Here is a 14,970-nt window from a genome sequence, read left to right as displayed (position 1 = left end):
TCTAAGGAAAAGAGCCCCAGTTTACCCAACCTTTCCTCATAACCCAGTCCTTCCATACCAGGGTCTCCATGTCCTCCCGGTGGTAAGGTGACCAGAACTGGACGCAGTACTCCAAATGCGGTCCAACCAACATTCTGTACAACTGAAGAATTAGACGACAGCTCTTATACTCTATACCCCTTCCTATAAAGGCTAGCATTCCGTAAGCTTTCTTCACGACCTTCTCCACCTGAGTTGCCACCTTCAGAGACTTGTGCACTTGCACTCCCAGGTTCCTCTGCATTTCTATACTCTTAATAGGTCTACCCTTCATCATGTAACTCCACCCTATATTGGTGGGGGACTGGCACATCATGCCAGTGGGAACAACTGGAAAATCCACCGATACTATCGGAATGCTGTGTGAATTTGAGGAGAACATGGAGATAGTGGCGCTCCAACACCCTTCCTGCCATTTTGCTGCCAAATGGTACTGGTTTGCCACAGGTATGTAAGGTCTTGTTGAAGAAGTTGACACATTTCAGCACAACCTCTTGTCTGCGGTGGGCATCATTTACTCCAATAAGAATCAAACTGGCTGAAGGGATCTATTTTCGGTCTTGCCAATGTCAAAAGAAATGCAGTGTCAGAAATTGAAATATCTGGGCTCAGAACCCTTCCTTCTGGCTATAGGCTGAAGAGAGAGTTTAGAGAAGTGGGCAGGTTCCATCAAATCAATTATCAAGTGTTGGCAAAAAGGTGGGTATCAAAAGTGTGTCTGAAAGCTGCAAATCTCTCTGTCAATGTGTCTGTTCTTAATGACCCACTCATACGCTCAGTAGGAGGTACAGCCTTAGGTTCCACGCTCAGCTGGAACCATTCCCACTTAAACCTTGCTGCAGACAAGGTTTAAGTGGGAACCATTCCCACTTGCTGCAGACACAATTTACTCTGAAATGCCAGCAACTGATCTCCGTAAAGATCACACAGAACAGGGGTAGGTGTAGGCCATTTGGCCCATCGATAAGATCAGGTAAGAGATACCATGGCTGATCTAATTGGGGCTCTAATTCTTCTTTACAGCCTCCCTCCCGTTACACGGAGTGAAATCATTGAAATGACGATATAACTGATCAATTTCTGGCTGCATACTGTGACTCAGAAAGAAATCCCACAACACCAGTTTAAAGTCCAAACAGGTTTATTTGTAGCAAAAGCCGCAAGCTTTCGGGACAGCCCATCCCTTCGTCAGGTGGCTGGGAGTTCCTCCCGAAAGCTCGTAATTCCAAATACACCTGTTGTTGTGGGACTTCGTACTGGATCATTAAAACACAGTCAGAAGTCTCACAACACCAGGCTAAAGTCCAACAGGTTTATTTGGTAGCAAACACCACTAGCTTTCGGAGCGCTGCTCCTTCGTCAGGTAAGTGGGAGTTCTGTTCACAAACAGGGCGTATATCGGCGCAGACTCAATTTACAGAATAATGATTGAATCTTTACAGCTAATCAAGTCTTAAAGGTACATTTAAGTTTAAATCCCATGCAGACACAGGGAGAATGTACAGACTCTGCGCAGTGACTCAAGGCCGGAATTGAACCCGGGTCCCTGGCGCTGTGAGGCAGCAGTGCTAACCACCGTGCCACCCAGATTTAGCTCTGTAAAGATCGGCCAGATAATTGGATGTGTGAAGCATTGATCTCATTTTTTAAGTAAAGCAGGGAGCTCGATGAAAGCAGCCAGTTTTTCTGTTTAAAATATTTGTTCTATAGTTTAAAAGGTGAAACATAAACTGGATTTGTGTAGCAGAGTGGCGCAGCAGAAGGATGCTGGGCCCATAACCCAGAGGTCAATGGATCAAAACCATTCTCTGTTGTTTCATTTGGGCAGCGCAGTGGTTAGCACTGCTGCTTCACAGCGGCAGGGGCCCGCGTTCAATTCCAGCCTCGGGTCAGTATCTATGCGCAGTTTGCACATTCTCTCCGTGTCTGCATGGGTTTCCTCCAGGTGTTCCAGTATCCTCCCATAGTCCAAAGATGTGCAGGTTAGGTTGACTGGCTAAATTGACCCAAAGTGTCAGAGGGATTTGCAGGGTAAATATGTGGGTTACAGGAATAGGGCCTTGGTGAGATTGCAATCGGTTCAGACTCAATGGGCCGAATGGCCTCCTTTCACACAGTAGGAATTCTACGATTGGAGAAATGCAGTTCAGTGAGATATTTATAAATTGAGGACACAATTGGGTTGGAAGAAATCAGTTTGTACGTGTTGTTTTTCATTGACAGATCCTGCATGACGTTACTCGCCTATTCATCAACCACCAGCGGACTATTCATATCCCTGAGATTTTGAAACATTGTCCAATAAAATTAGTTTTAAAACTTATCAGCCAAACCTTTGTCCATGTCATTACTTTTCTATTCAAGTCTGAATCCTGGAACAGTTACAGTTTTACACCCCATAACCTTTGATTCCTTTGTAACTCAGAACTCTGTCTAATTCAGCCTTGGATTTATCCAATGGCCAAACTTCCACTCTCCCTGTAGAAGAGAATTCTAAAGACTAACACCCCTCGTCTCTGTCTCAGAGAGTAATTTCTTTCATCCTCGTTTTTCTGAGTTTCTTTCTCTGAATCTGTAGTTTTCCTTTAGCTCTCTCTCTCTTTCTCTTTCTCTCTCTCTCTTCCCTTAGCCCTCTCAGTCGCTCGATTTTCCAATTATTTTTGTGTCACTCTAACCTCCTTTCAGAAATGTTATATATTCTGGTTCGCTCCTTCACTGTACAGGTTCTGCATTACTCTAAACGCTGAGAGAATGATCTGGTACCACCTGAGGGGGAGCTGAGATTGTTCTCCCGAAATGAGCAAGCAACCGCAATCTGGCTCATGGCCTCCTGCTGCATAAGCATCTTCTGAGGCTCTTTCTCTGACAGTACTGAGCACATCAAGTCCACACTATTCAGAAGATTCCGGAAGTCGAGCTAGTGAGCCCCAGCTTGCTTAATGTCCAGCACTTTGATTTGAAAATAGAAGGATTTTCATTCATTGCATCTTTGAAAATACCATAGATATATGAGTTGACCTGGTGGATAAGACCACTCCTTATTTTTGGGTGCCAAAATGCACATTTTGACCCCTTCACAGCTTAGAAGCCAACCTGCTATTTTCCAGCCAATCACTTGGTGTTTAGGGCAATGCTCACATTAAGAGTTGGCTTTTATTTTTAAATTCAGACAGATCTGTTTGGGGTTATATTCACCTTACAAACAAAAGATATATAAGATGTTGAGAGGTATTGATTGGGTGGGAGGCTTTTTCCCAGGTCTGAAATGGTTGCTATGAGAGGACACAGGTTTAAGGTGCTGGGGAGTAGGTACAGAGGAGATGTCAGGGGTAAGTTTTTCACTCAGAAGGTGGTGGGTGCGTGGAATGGGCTGTCGGCGGTGATGGTTGAGGCAGATTCGATAGGGTCTTTTAAGAGACTTCTGGACGAGTACATGGAACTTAGTAGGATTGAGGGTTATAGGTAAGCCTAGTAGGTAGAGTTATGATGGCAGCAACTTGTGGGCCGAAGGGCCTGTTTGTGCTGTAGCTTTTCTATGTTCAATCTTCTAAAACACACGATAAAGCAGGTGACCCAGGCCCTGTTAGAGTCCGCACAGTGCAGAAGGAGGCCATTCAGCCCCTCACACCTGCACTGACAACAATCCCACCCAGCCCCTATCCCTGCAACCACATACATTGACCTTGTTAATCCCTTGATATGAAGGGGGAGTCATGGCCGACACGGCCAATCCAACTAACCCGTACATCTTTGGACTGTGGGAGGAAACCGGAGCACCCGGGGGAAACCCACGCAGACACGGGGAGAATGGGCAAACTCCACACAGACAGTGACCCAAGGCTGGAATTGAACCCGGGTCCCTTGCGCTGTGAGGCAGCAGTGCTAACCACTGTGCCATCAAGTTGTAAGGACAATGCATGGGGGTTTAAGATACAGCCACGCAGAGCAGACACACACAGTGACTGATAACAGAACTGTTAACATGTTTCCAAACAGCAACTACCCACGCCTACACTGATGGTTCCCATTTTATACTTGGTCTATAAATTAACACCTGTCTGGGAGGGATTTTTTTATAAAGAACAAAGAACAACAGCACAGGAAACAGGCCCTTCGGCCCAACAAACCCATCCCGCCCATTTTAATACTCAGTGAGTGCCTCACTCCAATCCTCCTTCTATCTATGACTTTTGTCTACATCTCATGGACTCCACAATAAAGGGGTGCAAATTTATATTTTCAAATGTTGACTCATCTTTACGCCAGTGGATCTTCCAATCCTGTTGAAGGTGGACCCCCCCATGGTGGGTCCCCTGACTGCGGGATGAGTGAGGCATACATGCCCATCGCTAATATCTATACAACAGGAGGGCCCCCCAGCAGCCAATAGTGAGCCACCTCCACCGCGAGGAACACTTTTGAAAATCCAAAGACATCTCTTTATTTGTCTGGTGTCTGTAATAAAAGAGAATGTTTGATTTGATTTGATTTGATTTGATGGAGAGTCTGACAGCAAATGAAAATGTTATTTGTGTACATAGAGAGACGCTTAATATCCGTCTGACACTCAGAAAGGTTTGGACCTGTTTGTTAATAACACAGGAACCATGGTTTGCGATGATCATTTAATACATACAAAACTGTCGTGAAAATATCAGGGGGTCTGACAGCATCTGTGGAGATAGCACAGATTTAATGGGGGTGACTTTGAACCCACACTCTCTATCTGGGGGTACGGGGCTGGTCCCAGAAGCAGCATTTCAGAGAGAGGGGTCAAGCGAAGTCAGGCCTTACCTTAGGATAGAGGTGGAGAGACTCTTCCCGCTCAGAAAGGATAGTAGGACTAGGGGACACAGCCTCAAGATAAAGGGGGGGGGCGGTTTAGAACGGAGTTGAGGAGGAACTTCTTCGCTCAAAGGGTGGTGAATCTCTGGAATTCTCTGCCCGTTGAAGTGGTGGAGGCTGCCTCGCTAAATATTTTTAAGACGCGGGTTGATGGGTTTTTGATAAGAGAGGGGATTAAGGGTTATGGGGAGAGGGCGGGAATGTGGAACTGAGCCACGACAGATCAGCCATGATCTTATTGAATGGCGGGGCAGGCTCGAAGGGCTAGATGGCCTACTCCTGCTCCTATTTCTTATGTTCTTATGTTCCCTTCGTGTTGTGGCCCCCCGCCTTGCTCTAAAGAGGTTGTAAAGGCTGGTATGCAGGCAGCTTTTCCCCCATGCTCTGTCCTGGGTTCCTGTCGTATCATAGCTGAGAGAGAGCCCTTTCTTAGTGGGGGCTGGCAAGGGGGTGGGAGGGCTTGAAAGCAAAAGACTCAGCCCTGGGGGGGTGGGGGTGACTGTGAGTCACCTGAGTGGGGTCCCATGACAGGCTGGGCTGTAAGGGCAGATTGGGGATTTGGTAATGGGTTGCGTCTCCTCTCGTGCGGATAGAAGGGCTTCATACTTGGGGGAAGGTGACTACAGCGTTATTGGAACCCACATTCAGGCAGCAGTGTGAGGACAAAGGGAAGAAGCTGCTCAGAAAGCCAAAACCCAACTGTCAGGGTACTTGCATGTAACGGTATATCTCAATGGGTCATGAAAGGCTGCTCAGCTGTGGAGCTCTTGTGACCTGGGAGAAATAGGGTGCCCTCGAGGAATGGATGATCATGCTGATTGCTGGCCTCGCACCATTCAGCTGTGCCTTGTCTGCCACAAGAGGGAGACACTTGGTTGAACCAACACTCTGGCCAATAAAGGTTAGGCAGCCAAACAGCACAACCATTGAGTGGAGGTTACCTTTTAACCCTTTGCACGTATATGTCCCAAGCACTGAGATGACAAAGGCCGCAACGTCACACAGATAACACTGATGTGAACCCCTGTGCAGAGTGTGAAGGTGGTGCCTATCATCAGGCACCCTAATCGAGGTCATGATGGGGGATATCGGTGAGATCCCTGTCAAGATACAAATACCGGTCACACACAGCCATTCCACAGTCCTCTAACATGGCGCCAGGTTTCTTTGAGGGGAGTTAGGGATTGGAGGAATGTGGGCGATTGTTACCACGGAGATCCTGGTGGGTCCACGCTGCGTCCTGCTGGAATTGAGAAGGAGCAATGTGGAGATGTGGCTCTAGTGTCAGAGTGGAGAGTTTGAGGGATGGCGTTGAGGCTGAGTGTGTTTCCATTGGGTGGTAGTCCCAGAACAATTGAGAGAGGAGAGTCAGGACTCTCTCACAAATCTTTATGGCACAAACCTTGCTTCATAAGGTTCGGGTGCAAGGAGTTGGGGGTAAGGTGTTAGAGGATTGGTTGTCTAATAGGAAGCAGAGAGTTGGTATCAATGGGTGCTATTCTGATTGGCTGTTGGTGACTAGTGGAGTGCCGCAGGGATCGGTGCTGGGGCCTCAGCTATTTACCATTTATATAGATGATCTGGAGGAGGGGGCTGAGTGTAGGGTGACAAAATTTGCTGATGACACAAAGATGAGTGGAAAAGCAAATTGCGTGGAGGGTGTGGAAAGTCTGCGGAGGGATCTGGATAGGCTGAGTGAGTGGGTGAGGACCTGGCAGATGGAGTACAATGTTAGCAAGTGTGAGGTTATCCACTTTGGTAGAAATAATAGTAGGAGGGATTACTATTTAAAGGGTGAAAAGCTGCAGCATGCGACGGTGCAGAGGGACCTGGGGGTCCTTGCGCATGAGTCACAAAAACCCAGCCTACAGGTGCAGCAGGTGGTCAGGAAGGCAAATGGGATGCTGGCCTTCATAGCGAGGGGGATAGAATATAAAAGCAGGGAGGTCTTGCTGCAGCTGTATAGGGCACTGGTGAGGCCACAGCTGGAGTACTGTGTGCAGTTCTGGTCACCGGACATGCGCAAGGATATTTTGGCCTTGGAGGGAGTGCAGAGGAGGTTCACTAGGCTGATACCGGAGATGAGGGGGTTGGACAATGAAGAGAGGCTGAATAGACTGGGTCTGTACTCATTGGAGTTTAGAAGGATGAGGGGGGATCTTATAGAGATGTATAAGATAATGAAGGGGATGGATAGGGTAGAGGTAGAGAGATTCTTCCCGCTCAGAAAGGATAGCAGAATTAGAGGGCACAGCCTCAAGATAAGGGGGGGGGGGGGTGCAGTTTAGATCAGAGTTGAGGAGGAACTTCTTCACTCAAAGGGTGGTAAATCTCTGGAATTCTCTGCCCGTTGAAGTGGTGGAGGCTGCCTCGCTGAATATATTTAAGACGCGGGTAGATAGGTAGGCAAGGGAATTAAGGGGAGAAAGCGGGAAAGTGGAACTGATCCACTTCAGATCAGCCATGATCTTATTGAATGGCGGGGCAGGCTCGAAGGGCTAGATGGCCTACTCCTGCTCCCATTTCTTATGTTCTTATGGTTCACTCTGGTTTTCTTTTCTTTACAGTGCATGGTCTGGAAGATCATGGAGCCTGTTGAGTTGGCTGCCCTGGGAGCTGGTGAACTCCCTCTGCCAGGCCCTGCCAGAGCTGGCACCACATGAAATGGGGGGGAAACCAACTTACCAACCAACTTGTGGCTCTTAAATTCAAAGCCGCTCTGAATTTCAATGTGAGTGGGTCACGCCAGAGCAACAAGGCCGATCTGTGTGGTATCTCTCAGTCGGCCACACACAAATACATCCGGAAGGTTACAGATGCCCTTTGTGCGAGGGTTCACAGGTATATCAACTCTGGGGCCAGGTGAGCCAAGGTGCCAGGGCCATGGGCTTCACCACCTTAGCAGGATTGCCCCAAGTGCAAGGTTTGGTTGACTGCACCCACATGGTCCTTGTGCTCCAGGGACCCACTCAGCACCATTCATGAACCGCAAGGGATACTCATCCAGGGCTCACAGAACTCAGGAACATGGGATGCACAGCAGCTAGAGACCCCACCCACATCAGGAGTGAGGGTTCAGAGCTCGGGCATTGACTCCAGCTGGCTGCACCTGCTCAGCCTGTTGTGGTTGAGGTTGTCCTGTGCTGACACAGAGAGTGTCGGTGGGGATGGTGACATTTAAGATGGTGATGAGATGTGGCAGGTTCAGGGCTTGGGTGGGAGCTGGAGTGTGAGGGACATGGCAGCTACTGGGGGAACATGGTGATTGTGGGACGGAGGGAAAGGGGTAAACCTGGTGCCTGGTGTTGGCAAAGACCAAAGTGGCTGAGTGAGAGAATGGGTTGGGATGGAGGGGGGGGGTCATGTGTTGGTGAGGGGTGTGTGAGGGGGGGGTCCTGTGAGAGACTGGGGGTGGATCACTGATCCAGGCTGGGTGAAGGTCGTTCATCTTCTTCCTACACTTACTGCTCTTCTGGAGTGTGCTGGCACTGACCAGGGCTGCCATTGCATCCCAGGCAGTGGGGGTGGTGACCCTGCTGGAAGGCCGACTCCCAGAGCAGGGGTGGAGAGTCTCCATCTCTGCCTCATCCCAGGCGGCGGGGGTGGTGACCCTGCTGGAAGGCCGACTCCCAGAGCAGGGGTGGAGAGTCTCCATCTCTGCCTCATCCCAGGCGGCGGGGGTGGTGACCCTGCTGGAAGGCCGACTCCCAGAGCAGGGGTGGAGAGTCTCCATCTCTGCCTCATCCCAGGCGGCGGGGGTGGTGACCCTGCTGGAAGGCCGACTCCCAGAGCAGGGGTGGAGAGTCTCCATCTCTGCCTCTGCTCCACTCCGTTCAGCATCCTGATGAGGGCTCCCTCTGAGAAACGCAGTGGGTCCAGGAGCTGCCTTCTTGGCTGCTGTCCTCTGGAGACCGTTTATAGAAAGAGAGAAACATGGAACGTGAAGCTCCCCAGTGTGTGTAGCAGCTAAATCATTGACGGGTTGATGAATCAGAGGGAACATGGCGTAGGAGGGGTGTGAAACTTTTGGGCATAAACCGGGAGCAGGAGAACAGAGATCAAAACTCCCCATATCCTGCATCTGGAGAGGAAATGATCGCTGACTAGATTCCCAAAGGGGCAGTCCCTTTAATTCGCATGAAGACAGGTTCTCCATCAGAGGAAATCATGAGCTTTTGGAACACTGCTCCTTCATCAGGTGAGTGGGTAAGTGAGGAAGGAGCAGCACTCCGTAAGCACGTGACTCCAAATCAACCTCTCGACTTTAACCCGGTGTTGTGAGACTTCTTACTGCGCTTACCCCAGTCCAATGCCAGCATCTCCACACTTAAGGATAGTATGTGGGCTCTAGGAGCTGGAGGCTCGATCTGAGCCCTTCCACCTCAAGAGGAGCAGCAAACTGCAGTGAAAGGTGTGCAAGTGAGAGGGGTCTTCCCCCCTTCGAATTCTTTAAAGCTTTAATTAAAAAATGGATCCTGCACCATTGTGTAGTTTGGGAGATAGGGACTCCCTTCTACAGGGCATCCATTGGCTGTTCCTGCACCAAGGCAGTCAGTGAGGGCTAGCTTGGAGCGTTGGCCCTCCCCCTGTCTGCTGATAGCTTCACCACTCCAGACACCTAAACGGATCCCCCACAGCAGCAATCTAGAAAATTATGAAAAATGCCATTCCACCTTCTTTAATTGGCCTCAAATCAATTCTTGATGATGGTTCCCAGCTACACTTGTCTGGTTAGTGCTGCTCACCCCGATCCCAGCTCAGGAAAATATGTCTCAGACACATTATGGTGCGGGACAACTAGGACCCTGTTGATGGGGTTACCTTTTGGCTCTGGCCCATCCAATCTCAACCCAATCAGAGGCTGAAAATCTACCCCAAATTTCTACTTTGAAAATGAATTAAAGCTGAGGGTTCTAAATGTAAGATCATCATTAATAAATCCAATAGGGAATTCAGGAGAAACTCATTTATCTAGATAGTGGTTAGAAGGTAGAACTTACCGCTTCAGGAGTTCACACTGGCCTGAAGTGTTGACCCTGTTTCTTGTCTCCATGAATGCTGCCTGACCTGCTGAGTATTTCCAGCATTTCCCGCTCTTGTTTCAGATTTAACGTTTTTGAATTACTAAAAGTTGAAGAGGTTGAGGTGAGCAGCGCAGATGCATTGAGGGGAAATCAGATAAGTACATGAAGGAGAAAAGAATATGCTGATAGGGTGAGATAAAAAAGGATGGAGGGGCATAAACATTTCGACCATACCACCCATCTCTGTGCTGTAATTTCAATGCAATTCTGAATAATCCCACCCCCCTCCATCCCATTTTCAACAACGTGGAGGTTACCATTGAGTGGAAACAGAACTGGACTAGCAATATAAATACTGTGGCTACAAAAGTAGGTCAAAGGCTAGGAATTCTGTGATGAGTAACCTACCCCCTGAATCTCCAAAGCTTGTCCACAATCTACAAGGCACAAGTTAGGAGTGTGATGGAATACTCCCCACTTGCCTGGATGGGTGCAGCTCCAACAACACTCAAGAAGCTCGACACTATCCAGGATAAAGCAGCCCCACTTGATTGGCATCCCATCCACAAACATTCACTCCCCCTTCCACTGACAAACTCCCCATCCACAGGCAGCATCTATGGAGAGGGAAACAGCACCTTCCAAACCCATGACTACTACCACCTAGAAGGACAAGGGCAGCAGATACTTGGGAACACCAGCACCTGGAGATTCCCCTCCCAGCTGCCTACCATCCTGACTTGGACATATATCGCCATTCCTTCATTGTTGCTAGGTCAAAATCCCAGAACTTGCAGACTTGTAAGTTAACGTTTTTGTCTTTTTACTCCGCAGGTGGAGGTCCACCTCGTTGTCAAACGAGGGGCATGCACACGGTGGGTCGTGCGTGGGCTGCTCTTGGAGGTTCCGGGAGTGGCCTAGTACTTCGTGTCGGTGTGTGTGCTTGATCCTGGACCGGTAGATGGGCGCCGCAACAGCTCGGTGACTAGCACTGCTGGCTGTGCAGATACATGGATTTGGGCCTGTGTCTGTGGGAGTTTGCGCATTCTCCCTGTGGTTGCGTGGGTTTCCTCCGGGCGCTCCGGTTTCCTCCCACACCCCAAAGATGTGCTCTTAGGCTGATTGGTTTACTAAATTGACACTATTCTCCCCTGAATCTGGCTAAGTTAGGGGTTCCATTCGTAGACACGCAGGGTAGAATAGGTGTAGGGTGATGCGGCGGCGTGGGCTCGTTGGGCCGAAGGGCCTGTTTCCCGTGCTGGGTTGTTCTTTGTTCTTTTTTCTTTGTTCTAACTCCCTCCCTAACAGCACTGTGGGCGTACCTACCCCACATGGACAGCAGCGATTTAAGATGGCAGCTCACCAATCGTCACTTTCTCAAGGGCAATTGGGGAATGGACAGTTTTTTTTTATTTTTTTTAAACTTTATTCCAATCCAATCAAGTCAAATTAAACCCAATTCAGAGTCCCAACAAGTTGGGACATTCCCGATCCAAGCTGACAAGACAGGGCTCTCACCTCCTGTCTTGGGCTTGATCTACATGATCCAAGCTGAGTGGAGTAGGTGTAGCTCCTCCTCCAGGGCTTGATCTTATTTGCATTTTAGCCAAATGGCCAAGATGCCGCTTTAAAAAATTGCTTCAAATGAAGCTGAAATGTAACCCAATGACTTCAACCAAGTGCAGCATGTCGATACTACACTTGATCTTAGCCAAAAGGCCGGGAATGGACAGTTAATGCTTGCCCAGCCAGCGACACCCACATCCTCTAAAATCTACCTAACAACCTCCGAACCGACTGGACATTTCTCAAAACCCCTTTTTAACACAGAATTGCAAATAGATTCCCAGGCTCAATTCTCTTTGCCTCTTGTAACGCGCCCTCCCTTAGGATGTTTTCCTTCGAAAAGGAGCAGAATGGAAAGATAAAACGTTATTTATCACCAGCCAAATAGCCATCAGTGCCTTGAATTACAATGCTCCAGCAGTAGCTTTCTGCATATCATTCCTGAGTAACAGAAACATTAGACAGCTCACGACTCATTCTGAGAGGAACTCATTCATCAACTATTTGCTGGATGGAGTTTTTCAATTCATCACGACTTCCAGCTTCCTCTAACCAAATCAGAATTTCTGTCCTGATAATTCAATTTGGTTAATCCGGAAAAGCTGATTCCTTACAAACTTCTTGGAAGAGAAACAACATTATATTATATCCAGAGGGTGGCTCTCAAACATTAATTCAGTTACTATCTCAGGTAATCCCACCAGTTTGAAGGGCTCATGGGGTGTGTTGGTAAATGTAGTGCCTTCACACAGCAATGGTCCATTTGACCAAGGTGTAAAATGCTCCTGAGCACTTTTTTTTCCCAACGCCAATGTCACAACACCTTCCTGACATGTTATAGAGGGTCATAGATTCCTACAGTGAAGAAGGAGGCCATTCGGCCCATCGAGTCTGCACTGACCACAATCTCACCCAGGCCCTATTCCCATGCCCCATGCATTTACCCTAGCTAGTTCCCCTGACACTAAGGGGCAATTTAACACGGCCAATCCACCTATTCCACACATCTTTGGACTGTGGGAGGAAACTGGAGCACCGGAGGAAACCCACGCAGACACGGGGAGAATGTGCAAACTCCACACAGGCAGTGACCCAAACCAGGAATTGAACCCGAGTCCCTGGCACTGTGAAGCAGCAGTGCTAGCCACTGTGCTACCCATAGGGTGAGGGAGCAGGCTTGGCTAAGATAATCTGTCAGAGAGCTGATGCAGACTCAATGGGCTGAATGGCCTCCTTCTGTGATGTAGGGATTCTGTGATTCTATGATGAAAGCCACAAGATTGAATTTTGAACAAATAAAGATAAACTTTATCAGGCAAGATCAGAAAAATGAAAGTTTGCAATATCAATCTTATACTTCCAGGCAAGTGTGAGATATATGGAAATTAACAAGCCATCTGTGCTCAAACACACCACAATAAATGACAGCTGAAACCAAGGCAGAGTCCATGGATTTTGAAAGCATCCCACCCACGTGTCAGTAACACTGTGAGTCAATCAATGCCAGAAAGACTCTCTCTCAATTTTCTTTAAGATCCCATTCCCCTGGGATCCAGAGTGTGAAATTACCAAGAACAATTCAGCTCTTTGTCTCTGCCAAGCAAACATTACTGACCCAAAGGAGCATCTTCGCCCCAATCGCCAAAAGCATTGAGTCCAAAAGCCTTCTTGGATCTTGATGGGTTGAGTCATAAGGAGAGGTTGGATAGTCTGGGGCTTTTTTCTCTGGAGCGTAGGAGGCTGAGGGGTGATCTTATAGAGGTCTAAAAAAATAGTGAGGGGCACAGATCAGCTAGATAGTCAATATCTTTTCCCAAAGATAGGGGAGTCTAAAACTAGAGGGCATAGGTTTAAGGTGAGAGGGGCGAGATACGAAAGATGCCCAGAGAGGCATTTTTTTCACACAGAGGGTAGTGAGCGTCTGGAACAAGCTGCCAGAGGGAGTAGTAGAGGCGAGTAAAATTTTATCTTTTAAAAAGCATTTAGATAGTTACATGAGTACGATGGGTATAGAGGGATATGGGACAAATGCGGGCAATTGGGATTAGCTTTGCGGTTTAAAACAAAGGGCGGCATGGACAAGTTGGGCCAAAGGGATTGTTCCAATGCTGTAAACCTTTACGACTCTATGAGTTACACGCAGCCCGGAGATTTCTTTTTCTCTGCTTTTCTCTTTTTAACTGAAGTGAGGAATTTTTCTGTCCCTGTCCCCTCTCTCTCTGGGATCTCTCCCTGTCTCCTCTCCCTTTGGGATGACTCCCTGTCCCCACTCCATTTAGGATCTCTCCCAGTCCCCACTCTCTTTGGGATCACTCCCTCTCCCCTCTCCCTTCAGAATCTCTCCCTTTGGGATCTCTCTCCCCTCTCCCTTTGGGATCTCTCCCTGTCCCCTCTCTCTTTGGGATCTCTCCCTGCCCTGTCTCTCTTTGGGATCACTCCTTGCCCCATCTCTCTTTGGGATCTCTCCCTCTCCCCTTTCCCTTTGGAATCCCTCTGTCTCCCCTCTCCCTTTGGGATCTCTCCCTGTCCTCTCTCTCTTTGGGATCACTCCCTGCCCCGTCTCTCTTTGGGATCTCTCCCTCCCCCCTCTCCCTTTGGAATCCCTCCCTCTCCCCTCTCCCTTTGGGATCTCTCTCTGTCCTCTCTCTCTTTGGGATCACTCCCTGCCCCGTCTCTCTTTGGGATCACTCCCTCTCCCCTCTCCCTTTGGGATCTTTCTCCCTTCTCCCTTTGGGATCTCTCCCTGTCCCCTCTCCCTTTGGGATCACTCCCTGTCCCCTCTCCGTTTGGGATCACTCCCTGTCTCCTCTCCCTTTGGGATATCTTTGAACCAGATTTCCATGCCATTTTCCTTTATATAAAGACATTGGGGCCACAGAATTAACAATGCCAACCTACAAATGCACAGAAACCTGAAATCCATCAGGAGTTGAAGTTTATGATCTCCATTCTCAGACGTAAAGTAAGTTTGACTTTCTGAGCAGTCAGAGTGGGAGGTGGTTTGCGTGAATACTGATAGAGACCAGTTGAATTGAATGGTTTGGTGCTGAGCTGTGAATATTATATAATTCTGCAGAAACTGTAAAATAATGACTGGAGATAGTGCCGGGTACTTTAGTTATTTCCTTCCTGAGCCCAGGACTCAGGCGTAAGAAGGAATGGTTGTATACAACAATGCAGTATTTTGGGAGTGTGGGAGTCTGTAGTTGAAGATGACACTCCATTATCACAATGTTTTTCAGACGATGTTCTGAAATATGTTTTTGTTTCCAGCCTAGAGCAAATCACTGACATCTGGCAGTGGACATCTTCTGTTACATATGATTTTTTTTTGTGTGCTTGCAATCTCTCGGAGATCAGTAATAACCTTGAGGCAGTGCTTGGCACCACATGTGACTTCACTAAGTTCTGCATTGAAGACTTCCAGCAGGACTTTGAGTGAAATGAGAAGGAATTCTTGCTGTTCCTTTGTACCTCATTTCACTGCTATTTTCTG

At 48.2% G+C, this 14,970-nt stretch overlaps 1 non-coding gene across 1 annotated transcript; it reads right to left on the bottom strand.

Moving 5' to 3' along the window:
• Positions 1-11,447: 11,447 nt before the first annotated feature.
• LOC145358054 (U2 spliceosomal RNA) lies at positions 11,448-11,639 on the bottom strand. Its single transcript, XR_013889424.1, has one exon. It is a non-coding gene; the product is annotated as a U2 spliceosomal RNA (small nuclear RNA).
• Positions 11,640-14,970: the final 3,331 nt, after the last annotated feature.

This window comes from Carcharhinus amblyrhynchos, chromosome 24 (assembly GCF_965287045.1).
Source record: "Carcharhinus amblyrhynchos chromosome 24, sCarAmb.v2.hapA, whole genome shotgun sequence".
NCBI classification, from domain to species: domain Eukaryota; kingdom Metazoa; phylum Chordata; class Chondrichthyes; order Carcharhiniformes; family Carcharhinidae; genus Carcharhinus; species Carcharhinus amblyrhynchos.
This window is presented reverse-complemented; position numbering and strand designations above follow the sequence as displayed.